The 10498-nt window shown below is 50.5% G+C and overlaps 5 non-coding genes across 5 annotated transcripts; all 5 read left to right on the forward strand.

Annotated features, from left to right (window-relative positions):
* Window positions 1–366: 366 nt before the first annotated feature.
* Window positions 367–529, forward strand: LOC126448770 (U1 spliceosomal RNA). The gene has a single exon (XR_007584235.1). It is a non-coding gene; the product is annotated as a U1 spliceosomal RNA (small nuclear RNA).
* A 2148-nt stretch (window positions 530–2677) lies between these two features.
* LOC126448771 (U1 spliceosomal RNA) lies at window positions 2678–2840 on the forward strand. Its single transcript, XR_007584236.1, has one exon. It is a non-coding gene; the product is annotated as a U1 spliceosomal RNA (small nuclear RNA).
* A 2146-nt stretch (window positions 2841–4986) lies between these two features.
* LOC126448772 (U1 spliceosomal RNA) lies at window positions 4987–5149 on the forward strand. The gene has a single exon (XR_007584237.1). It is a non-coding gene; the product is annotated as a U1 spliceosomal RNA (small nuclear RNA).
* Window positions 5150–7297: 2148 nt separating this feature from the next.
* On the forward strand, window positions 7298–7460 carry LOC126448773 (U1 spliceosomal RNA). The gene has a single exon (XR_007584238.1). It is a non-coding gene; the product is annotated as a U1 spliceosomal RNA (small nuclear RNA).
* Window positions 7461–9606: 2146 nt separating this feature from the next.
* On the forward strand, window positions 9607–9769 carry LOC126448774 (U1 spliceosomal RNA). The gene has a single exon (XR_007584239.1). It is a non-coding gene; the product is annotated as a U1 spliceosomal RNA (small nuclear RNA).
* The last annotated feature ends 729 nt before the right edge of the window (window positions 9770–10498 follow it).

Genomic DNA, 10498 nt, shown 5'->3' on the forward strand with positions numbered 1-10498 from the left:
TTCAGCAAATCTCATTTGCCGTTTTGACACCGGCCGAGAAAGAGGGCGACTTTCAGGCGGAGAGGGTGGCTCGAAGGCGGTAACCCCGACATGGCCCGCCATCTCCCGGAGGGTGCAGTAACTTAACCCCAGCAACGGCCGGCGCCGCGAGTCGCGATGTCTTCCGCACGAAAACTGCATCGCTTTCTGCAGAAGGCCGTTATTGCGCCTGTCTGCCTGCTAACTCGACGGCCAACAGCGCGTTTCTCAGGAAGCAAGTACATTCACGGCACCATGCTCTTCGCCGAATGCGACAACGTCAAGAGTTCTCGTTCCACTACGATAGCGCGACGCATTACAAATATTCGCCTGTGGCCGAGGAGAAGCATACTTACCTGGCGTAGAGGATACCGTGATCATGAAGGCGGTTCCTCCGGGGTGAGGCTTGTCCATTGCACTTCGGTCGAGCTGACCCCCGCGATTACTCCAAATGCGAGTAACTCGGGCGCATAATTTTTGGTAGTCGGGACTGCGTTCGCGCTGTCCCGGTGCTAATCTCCATTACAATCAAAGCTTCTCCTCGTGTTGGGCGATAACTACTGTACTGTGAGTGATTTACCAGCTTCTCATAACCGATGATGCCTCCACTAGAAGCGACAAAATACACTAGGAAACGGCGTCGAAAGCCAGAGCCAGCGCACTGCTCTTCAACCGCGTGGCACGCGCGCTCGTAATAACAGCGGCAGCCGCGAGATGGCTCACGCCATCTAACTTGGCTACGATTTCCGTATTAACGGTCGAACGGCCCCTTTTAGCATTCTCTGTCCATAAACGGATTGCGCGCCAAACGTTATTCGGCGGCGCGGCATTCCCTGCAAGCACAGTGACTGCTGTGGCGCGAGCGGGGAGTACAGGGGCCATCGGCCAGCCGAACGCTTTGGCGCCTGTGGCATGGTACATGAGGGGCCGGAAGCAAGCGTCTAGCGTAGCGTCTCGGGACTTGCAGACTTGCGGCACTTGAGGAGCTTGCGGGGATGTGAATCGGAGGAAATAGCATGACGAGCTGCACCGAAAACGAGGAACATAGATTCTAGCCAACAGCGCCCTGTGCTCCCAGGCGAGGCGGCCACCCATCCAAGCCCAACGTCGGTGATCGGACGAGAACCGGCGTATTTGCACCCTTTTCTTACCCCGTTGCCGTTGGCGAGTGAATGCTGCAACGTGTGCTGGCAAGTCAGCTTCGGATCCTCACTCAACTTCCACACACAGTGAATATCTTCCTGGCCACGACAGTTTCCCGCCGCAGTTGGCGTCTACCTGCTCCAAGGAATGGCCTTTCGTCGCAGTGGTTGTGTTTCATCTGACAACTTTGCAGGCAACCTAAAATAACGCTTGGAAATGAGCAATTAAAGCACGAGGAGGACTGCAAACGGCCGCATGAAATTATTAAGCTCGGTTTCGATTGCAACAATTCCAATGAAATACTCACGTACACTAATTGCAGAGATAGGTAGGAATAAATAAATAAATTCGTTGTTGAATCACTACATTCGGAAAAAAAAAATACACTGTATTGTTTAAAATCATTTCTTTACACTTCAGAACCGTTACTACTTCAAAAACAAGCAATTTAATTTATCCTTACTTACTCCATGTCCAAGCAAAGAGGCAGAGAAGGGTGAATGTAATGCCTGCAGCAGTTTCAAATGTTTGCACATATAAAACTACTCATAGCGTCACCATAGTCATAAGATATTAATCATTTATGAAATGCCGCAAAATTAATCTGCAGCAAGCTGTGTTGCCATTAGATGGCAATGGCATTGTCTTGACAGTGCTACCAAGTAGTGGTGCAGCCTAAACGAATTAATTACTTTCCCTAAACTTTTCAATCTAGCTTAAATAATGAAGCATTATACTTTCATATGCGTGAAGGAAATATCTCCACATTCTGAATTAAAGAGAACACAAATTTCGTCCGAGCTTTCCAGATCGTGCTCGAGATGAACAGAAAAAAGAAGTGTTACCTTACCTTCAAGTGTCTTCTGTTCCATCAGCGTCCAATGGGGTAAGTTGCAGTTTTTGCTGATTATTGCCTTCCCTTAAGAGCCTGCTGACGTGATGTTTGTCCCTCGTGTACAACACCCACGAGTGCATACAGCTTCCTTAGAACATCTGATAGTCTGAGCTTGGTCCTTCGGTTGCTCAGCGACAGACAAGGGCGATTGACAATGCTGCCGTATTTCCTAGCACTATGGGCTCCCACGGAGGGAGCAAAGGTAAGAGAAATAATTGATTTTGTGGCTTGCACTGTGGCGGGAAGAAACAGTCATTCAGCAAATCTCATTTGCCGTTTTGACACCGGCCGAGAAAGAGGGCGACTTTCAGGCGGAGAGGGTGGCTCGAAGGCGGTAACCCCGACATGGCCCGCCATCTCCCGGAGGGTGCAGTAACTTAACCCCAGCAACGGCCGGCGCCGCGAGTCGCGATGTCTTCCGCACGAAAACTGCATCGCTTTCTGCAGAAGGCCGTTATTGCGCCTGTCTGCCTGCTAACTCGACGGCCAACAGCGCGTTTCTCAGGAAGCAAGTACATTCACGGCACCATGCTCTTCGCCGAATGCGACAACGTCAAGAGTTCTCGTTCCACTACGATAGCGCGACGCATTACAAATATTCGCCTGTGGCCGAGGAGAAGCATACTTACCTGGCGTAGAGGATACCGTGATCATGAAGGCGGTTCCTCCGGGGTGAGGCTTGTCCATTGCACTTCGGTCGAGCTGACCCCCGCGATTACTCCAAATGCGAGTAACTCGGGCGCATAATTTTTGGTAGTCGGGACTGCGTTCGCGCTGTCCCGGTGCTAATCTCCATTACAATCAAAGCTTCTCCTCGTGTTGGGCGATAACTACTGTACTGTGAGTGATTTACCAGCTTCTCATAACCGATGATGCCTCCACTAGAAGCGACAAAATACACTAGGAAACGGCGTCGAAAGCCAGAGCCAGCGCACTGCTCTTCAACCGCGTGGCACGCGCGCTCGTAATAACAGCGGCAGCCGCGAGATGGCTCACGCCATCTAACTTGGCTACGATTTCCGTATTAACGGTCGAACGGCCCCTTTTAGCATTCTCTGTCCATAAACGGATTGCGCGCCAAACGTTATTCGGCGGCGCGGCATTCCCTGCAAGCACAGTGACTGCTGTGGCGCGAGCGGGGAGTACAGGGGCCATCGGCCAGCCGAACGCTTTGGCGCCTGTGGCATGGTACATGAGGGGCCGGAAGCAAGCGTCTAGCGTAGCGTCTCGGGACTTGCAGACTTGCGGCACTTGAGGAGCTTGCGGGGATGTGAATCGGAGGAAATAGCATGACGAGCTGCACCGAAAACGAGGAACATAGATTCTAGCCAACAGCGCCCTGTGCTCCCAGGCGAGGCGGCCACCCATCCAAGCCCAACGTCGGTGATCGGACGAGAACCGGCGTATTTGCACCCTTTTCTTACCCCGTTGCCGTTGGCGAGTGAATGCTGCAACGTGTGCTGGCAAGTCAGCTTCGGATCCTCACTCAACTTCCACACACAGTGAATATCTTCCTGGCCACGACAGTTTCCCGCCGCAGTTGGCGTCTACCTGCTCCAAGGAATGGCCTTTCGTCGCAGTGGTTGTGTTTCATCTGACAACTTTGCAGGCAACCTAAAATAACGCTTGGAAATGAGCAATTAAAGCACGAGGAGGACTGCAAACGGCCGCATGAAATTATTAAGCTCGGTTTCGATTGCAACAATTCCAATGAAATACTCACGTACACTAATTGCAGAGATAGGTAGGAATAAATAAATAAATTCGTTGTTGAATCACTACATTCGGAAAAAAAAATACACTGTATTGTTTAAAATCATTTCTTTACACTTCAGAACCGTTACTACTTCAAAAACAAGCAATTTAATTTATCCTTACTTACTCCATGTCCAAGCAAAGAGGCAGAGAAGGGTGAATGTAATGCCTGCAGCAGTTTCAAATGTTTGCACATATAAAACTACTCATAGCGTCACCATAGTCATAAGATATTAATCATTTATGAAATGCCGCAAAATTAATCTGCAGCAAGCTGTGTTGCCATTAGATGGCAATGGCATTGTCTTGACAGTGCTACCAAGTAGTGTGCAGCCTAAACGAATTAATTACTTTCCCTAAACTTTTCAATCTAGCTTAAATAATGAAGCATTATACTTTCATATGCGTGAAGGAAATATCTCCACATTCTGAATTAAAGAGAACACAAATTTCGTCCGAGCTTTCCAGATCGTGCTCGAGATGAACAGAAAAAAGAAGTGTTACCTTACCTTCAAGTGTCTTCTGTTCCATCAGCGTCCAATGGGGTAAGTTGCAGTTTTTGCTGATTATTGCCTTCCCTTAAGAGCCTGCTGACGTGATGTTTGTCCCTCGTGTACAACACCCACGAGTGCATACAGCTTCCTTAGAACATCTGATAGTCTGAGCTTGGTCCTTCGGTTGCTCAGCGACAGACAAGGGCGATTGACAATGCTGCCGTATTTCCTAGCACTATGGGCTCCCACGGAGGGAGCAAAGGTAAGAGAAATAATTGATTTTGTGGCTTGCACTGTGGCGGGAAGAAACAGTCATTCAGCAAATCTCATTTGCCGTTTTGACACCGGCCGAGAAAGAGGGCGACTTTCAGGCGGAGAGGGTGGCTCGAAGGCGGTAACCCCGACATGGCCCGCCATCTCCCGGAGGGTGCAGTAACTTAACCCCAGCAACGGCCGGCGCCGCGAGTCGCGATGTCTTCCGCACGAAAACTGCATCGCTTTCTGCAGAAGGCCGTTATTGCGCCTGTCTGCCTGCTAACTCGACGGCCAACAGCGCGTTTCTCAGGAAGCAAGTACATTCACGGCACCATGCTCTTCGCCGAATGCGACAACGTCAAGAGTTCTCGTTCCACTACGATAGCGCGACGCATTACAAATATTCGCCTGTGGCCGAGGAGAAGCATACTTACCTGGCGTAGAGGATACCGTGATCATGAAGGCGGTTCCTCCGGGGTGAGGCTTGTCCATTGCACTTCGGTCGAGCTGACCCCCGCGATTACTCCAAATGCGAGTAACTCGGGCGCATAATTTTTGGTAGTCGGGACTGCGTTCGCGCTGTCCCGGTGCTAATCTCCATTACAATCAAAGCTTCTCCTCGTGTTGGGCGATAACTACTGTACTGTGAGTGATTTACCAGCTTCTCATAACCGATGATGCCTCCACTAGAAGCGACAAAATACACTAGGAAACGGCGTCGAAAGCCAGAGCCAGCGCACTGCTCTTCAACCGCGTGGCACGCGCGCTCGTAATAACAGCGGCAGCCGCGAGATGGCTCACGCCATCTAACTTGGCTACGATTTCCGTATTAACGGTCGAACGGCCCCTTTTAGCATTCTCTGTCCATAAACGGATTGCGCGCCAAACGTTATTCGGCGGCGCGGCATTCCCTGCAAGCACAGTGACTGCTGTGGCGCGAGCGGGGAGTACAGGGGCCATCGGCCAGCCGAACGCTTTGGCGCCTGTGGCATGGTACATGAGGGGCCGGAAGCAAGCGTCTAGCGTAGCGTCTCGGGACTTGCAGACTTGCGGCACTTGAGGAGCTTGCGGGGATGTGAATCGGAGGAAATAGCATGACGAGCTGCACCGAAAACGAGGAACATAGATTCTAGCCAACAGCGCCCTGTGCTCCCAGGCGAGGCGGCCACCCATCCAAGCCCAACGTCGGTGATCGGACGAGAACCGGCGTATTTGCACCCTTTTCTTACCCCGTTGCCGTTGGCGAGTGAATGCTGCAACGTGTGCTGGCAAGTCAGCTTCGGATCCTCACTCAACTTCCACACACAGTGAATATCTTCCTGGCCACGACAGTTTCCCGCCGCAGTTGGCGTCTACCTGCTCCAAGGAATGGCCTTTCGTCGCAGTGGTTGTGTTTCATCTGACAACTTTGCAGGCAACCTAAAATAACGCTTGGAAATGAGCAATTAAAGCACGAGGAGGACTGCAAACGGCCGCATGAAATTATTAAGCTCGGTTTCGATTGCAACAATTCCAATGAAATACTCACGTACACTAATTGCAGAGATAGGTAGGAATAAATAAATAAATTCGTTGTTGAATCACTACATTCGGAAAAAAAAAATACACTGTATTGTTTAAAATCATTTCTTTACACTTCAGAACCGTTACTACTTCAAAAACAAGCAATTTAATTTATCCTTACTTACTCCATGTCCAAGCAAAGAGGCAGAGAAGGGTGAATGTAATGCCTGCAGCAGTTTCAAATGTTTGCACATATAAAACTACTCATAGCGTCACCATAGTCATAAGATATTAATCATTTATGAAATGCCGCAAAATTAATCTGCAGCAAGCTGTGTTGCCATTAGATGGCAATGGCATTGTCTTGACAGTGCTACCAAGTAGTGGTGCAGCCTAAACGAATTAATTACTTTCCCTAAACTTTTCAATCTAGCTTAAATAATGAAGCATTATACTTTCATATGCGTGAAGGAAATATCTCCACATTCTGAATTAAAGAGAACACAAATTTCGTCCGAGCTTTCCAGATCGTGCTCGAGATGAACAGAAAAAAGAAGTGTTACCTTACCTTCAAGTGTCTTCTGTTCCATCAGCGTCCAATGGGGTAAGTTGCAGTTTTTGCTGATTATTGCCTTCCCTTAAGAGCCTGCTGACGTGATGTTTGTCCCTCGTGTACAACACCCACGAGTGCATACAGCTTCCTTAGAACATCTGATAGTCTGAGCTTGGTCCTTCGGTTGCTCAGCGACAGACAAGGGCGATTGACAATGCTGCCGTATTTCCTAGCACTATGGGCTCCCACGGAGGGAGCAAAGGTAAGAGAAATAATTGATTTTGTGGCTTGCACTGTGGCGGGAAGAAACAGTCATTCAGCAAATCTCATTTGCCGTTTTGACACCGGCCGAGAAAGAGGGCGACTTTCAGGCGGAGAGGGTGGCTCGAAGGCGGTAACCCCGACATGGCCCGCCATCTCCCGGAGGGTGCAGTAACTTAACCCCAGCAACGGCCGGCGCCGCGAGTCGCGATGTCTTCCGCACGAAAACTGCATCGCTTTCTGCAGAAGGCCGTTATTGCGCCTGTCTGCCTGCTAACTCGACGGCCAACAGCGCGTTTCTCAGGAAGCAAGTACATTCACGGCACCATGCTCTTCGCCGAATGCGACAACGTCAAGAGTTCTCGTTCCACTACGATAGCGCGACGCATTACAAATATTCGCCTGTGGCCGAGGAGAAGCATACTTACCTGGCGTAGAGGATACCGTGATCATGAAGGCGGTTCCTCCGGGGTGAGGCTTGTCCATTGCACTTCGGTCGAGCTGACCCCCGCGATTACTCCAAATGCGAGTAACTCGGGCGCATAATTTTTGGTAGTCGGGACTGCGTTCGCGCTGTCCCGGTGCTAATCTCCATTACAATCAAAGCTTCTCCTCGTGTTGGGCGATAACTACTGTACTGTGAGTGATTTACCAGCTTCTCATAACCGATGATGCCTCCACTAGAAGCGACAAAATACACTAGGAAACGGCGTCGAAAGCCAGAGCCAGCGCACTGCTCTTCAACCGCGTGGCACGCGCGCTCGTAATAACAGCGGCAGCCGCGAGATGGCTCACGCCATCTAACTTGGCTACGATTTCCGTATTAACGGTCGAACGGCCCCTTTTAGCATTCTCTGTCCATAAACGGATTGCGCGCCAAACGTTATTCGGCGGCGCGGCATTCCCTGCAAGCACAGTGACTGCTGTGGCGCGAGCGGGGAGTACAGGGGCCATCGGCCAGCCGAACGCTTTGGCGCCTGTGGCATGGTACATGAGGGGCCGGAAGCAAGCGTCTAGCGTAGCGTCTCGGGACTTGCAGACTTGCGGCACTTGAGGAGCTTGCGGGGATGTGAATCGGAGGAAATAGCATGACGAGCTGCACCGAAAACGAGGAACATAGATTCTAGCCAACAGCGCCCTGTGCTCCCAGGCGAGGCGGCCACCCATCCAAGCCCAACGTCGGTGATCGGACGAGAACCGGCGTATTTGCACCCTTTTCTTACCCCGTTGCCGTTGGCGAGTGAATGCTGCAACGTGTGCTGGCAAGTCAGCTTCGGATCCTCACTCAACTTCCACACACAGTGAATATCTTCCTGGCCACGACAGTTTCCCGCCGCAGTTGGCGTCTACCTGCTCCAAGGAATGGCCTTTCGTCGCAGTGGTTGTGTTTCATCTGACAACTTTGCAGGCAACCTAAAATAACGCTTGGAAATGAGCAATTAAAGCACGAGGAGGACTGCAAACGGCCGCATGAAATTATTAAGCTCGGTTTCGATTGCAACAATTCCAATGAAATACTCACGTACACTAATTGCAGAGATAGGTAGGAATAAATAAATAAATTCGTTGTTGAATCACTACATTCGGAAAAAAAAATACACTGTATTGTTTAAAATCATTTCTTTACACTTCAGAACCGTTACTACTTCAAAAACAAGCAATTTAATTTATCCTTACTTACTCCATGTCCAAGCAAAGAGGCAGAGAAGGGTGAATGTAATGCCTGCAGCAGTTTCAAATGTTTGCACATATAAAACTACTCATAGCGTCACCATAGTCATAAGATATTAATCATTTATGAAATGCCGCAAAATTAATCTGCAGCAAGCTGTGTTGCCATTAGATGGCAATGGCATTGTCTTGACAGTGCTACCAAGTAGTGGTGCAGCCTAAACGAATTATTACTTTCCCTAAACTTTTCAATCTAGCTTAAATAATGAAGCATTATACTTTCATATGCGTGAAGGAAATATCTCCACATTCTGAATTAAAGAGAACACAAATTTCGTCCGAGCTTTCCAGATCGTGCTCGAGATGAACAGAAAAAAGAAGTGTTACCTTACCTTCAAGTGTCTTCTGTTCCATCAGCGTCCAATGGGGTAAGTTGCAGTTTTTGCTGATTATTGCCTTCCCTTAAGAGCCTGCTGACGTGATGTTTGTCCCTCGTGTACAACACCCACGAGTGCATACAGCTTCCTTAGAACATCTGATAGTCTGAGCTTGGTCCTTCGGTTGCTCAGCGACAGACAAGGGCGATTGACAATGCTGCCGTATTTCCTAGCACTATGGGCTCCCACGGAGGGAGCAAAGGTAAGAGAAATAATTGATTTTGTGGCTTGCACTGTGGCGGGAAGAAACAGTCATTCAGCAAATCTCATTTGCCGTTTTGACACCGGCCGAGAAAGAGGGCGACTTTCAGGCGGAGAGGGTGGCTCGAAGGCGGTAACCCCGACATGGCCCGCCATCTCCCGGAGGGTGCAGTAACTTAACCCCAGCAACGGCCGGCGCCGCGAGTCGCGATGTCTTCCGCACGAAAACTGCATCGCTTTCTGCAGAAGGCCGTTATTGCGCCTGTCTGCCTGCTAACTCGACGGCCAACAGCGCGTTTCTCAGGAAGCAAGTACATTCACGGCACCATGCTCTTCGCCGAATGCGACAACGTCAAGAGTTCTCGTTCCACTACGATAGCGCGACGCATTACAAATATTCGCCTGTGGCCGAGGAGAAGCATACTTACCTGGCGTAGAGGATACCGTGATCATGAAGGCGGTTCCTCCGGGGTGAGGCTTGTCCATTGCACTTCGGTCGAGCTGACCCCCGCGATTACTCCAAATGCGAGTAACTCGGGCGCATAATTTTTGGTAGTCGGGACTGCGTTCGCGCTGTCCCGGTGCTAATCTCCATTACAATCAAAGCTTCTCCTCGTGTTGGGCGATAACTACTGTACTGTGAGTGATTTACCAGCTTCTCATAACCGATGATGCCTCCACTAGAAGCGACAAAATACACTAGGAAACGGCGTCGAAAGCCAGAGCCAGCGCACTGCTCTTCAACCGCGTGGCACGCGCGCTCGTAATAACAGCGGCAGCCGCGAGATGGCTCACGCCATCTAACTTGGCTACGATTTCCGTATTAACGGTCGAACGGCCCCTTTTAGCATTCTCTGTCCATAAACGGATTGCGCGCCAAACGTTATTCGGCGGCGCGGCATTCCCTGCAAGCACAGTGACTGCTGTGGCGCGAGCGGGGAGTACAGGGGCCATCGGCCAGCCGAACGCTTTGGCGCCTGTGGCATGGTACATGAGGGGCCGGAAGCAAGCGTCTAGCGTAGCGTCTCGGGACTTGCAGACTTGCGGCACTTGAGGAGCTTGCGGGGATGTGAATCGGAGGAAATAGCATGACGAGCTGCACCGAAAACGAGGAACATAGATTCTAGCCAACAGCGCCCTGTGCTCCCAGGCGAGGCGGCCACCCATCCAAGCCCAACGTCGGTGATCGGACGAGAACCGGCGTATTTGCACCCTTTTCTTACCCCGTTGCCGTTGGCGAGTGAATGCTGCAACGTGTGCTGGCAAGTCAGCTTCGGATCCTCACTCAACTTCCACACACAGTGAATATCTT

This window comes from Schistocerca serialis, unplaced genomic scaffold (genome assembly GCF_023864345.2).
Source record: "Schistocerca serialis cubense isolate TAMUIC-IGC-003099 unplaced genomic scaffold, iqSchSeri2.2 HiC_scaffold_629, whole genome shotgun sequence".
Lineage (NCBI taxonomy): Eukaryota > Metazoa > Arthropoda > Insecta > Orthoptera > Acrididae > Schistocerca > Schistocerca serialis.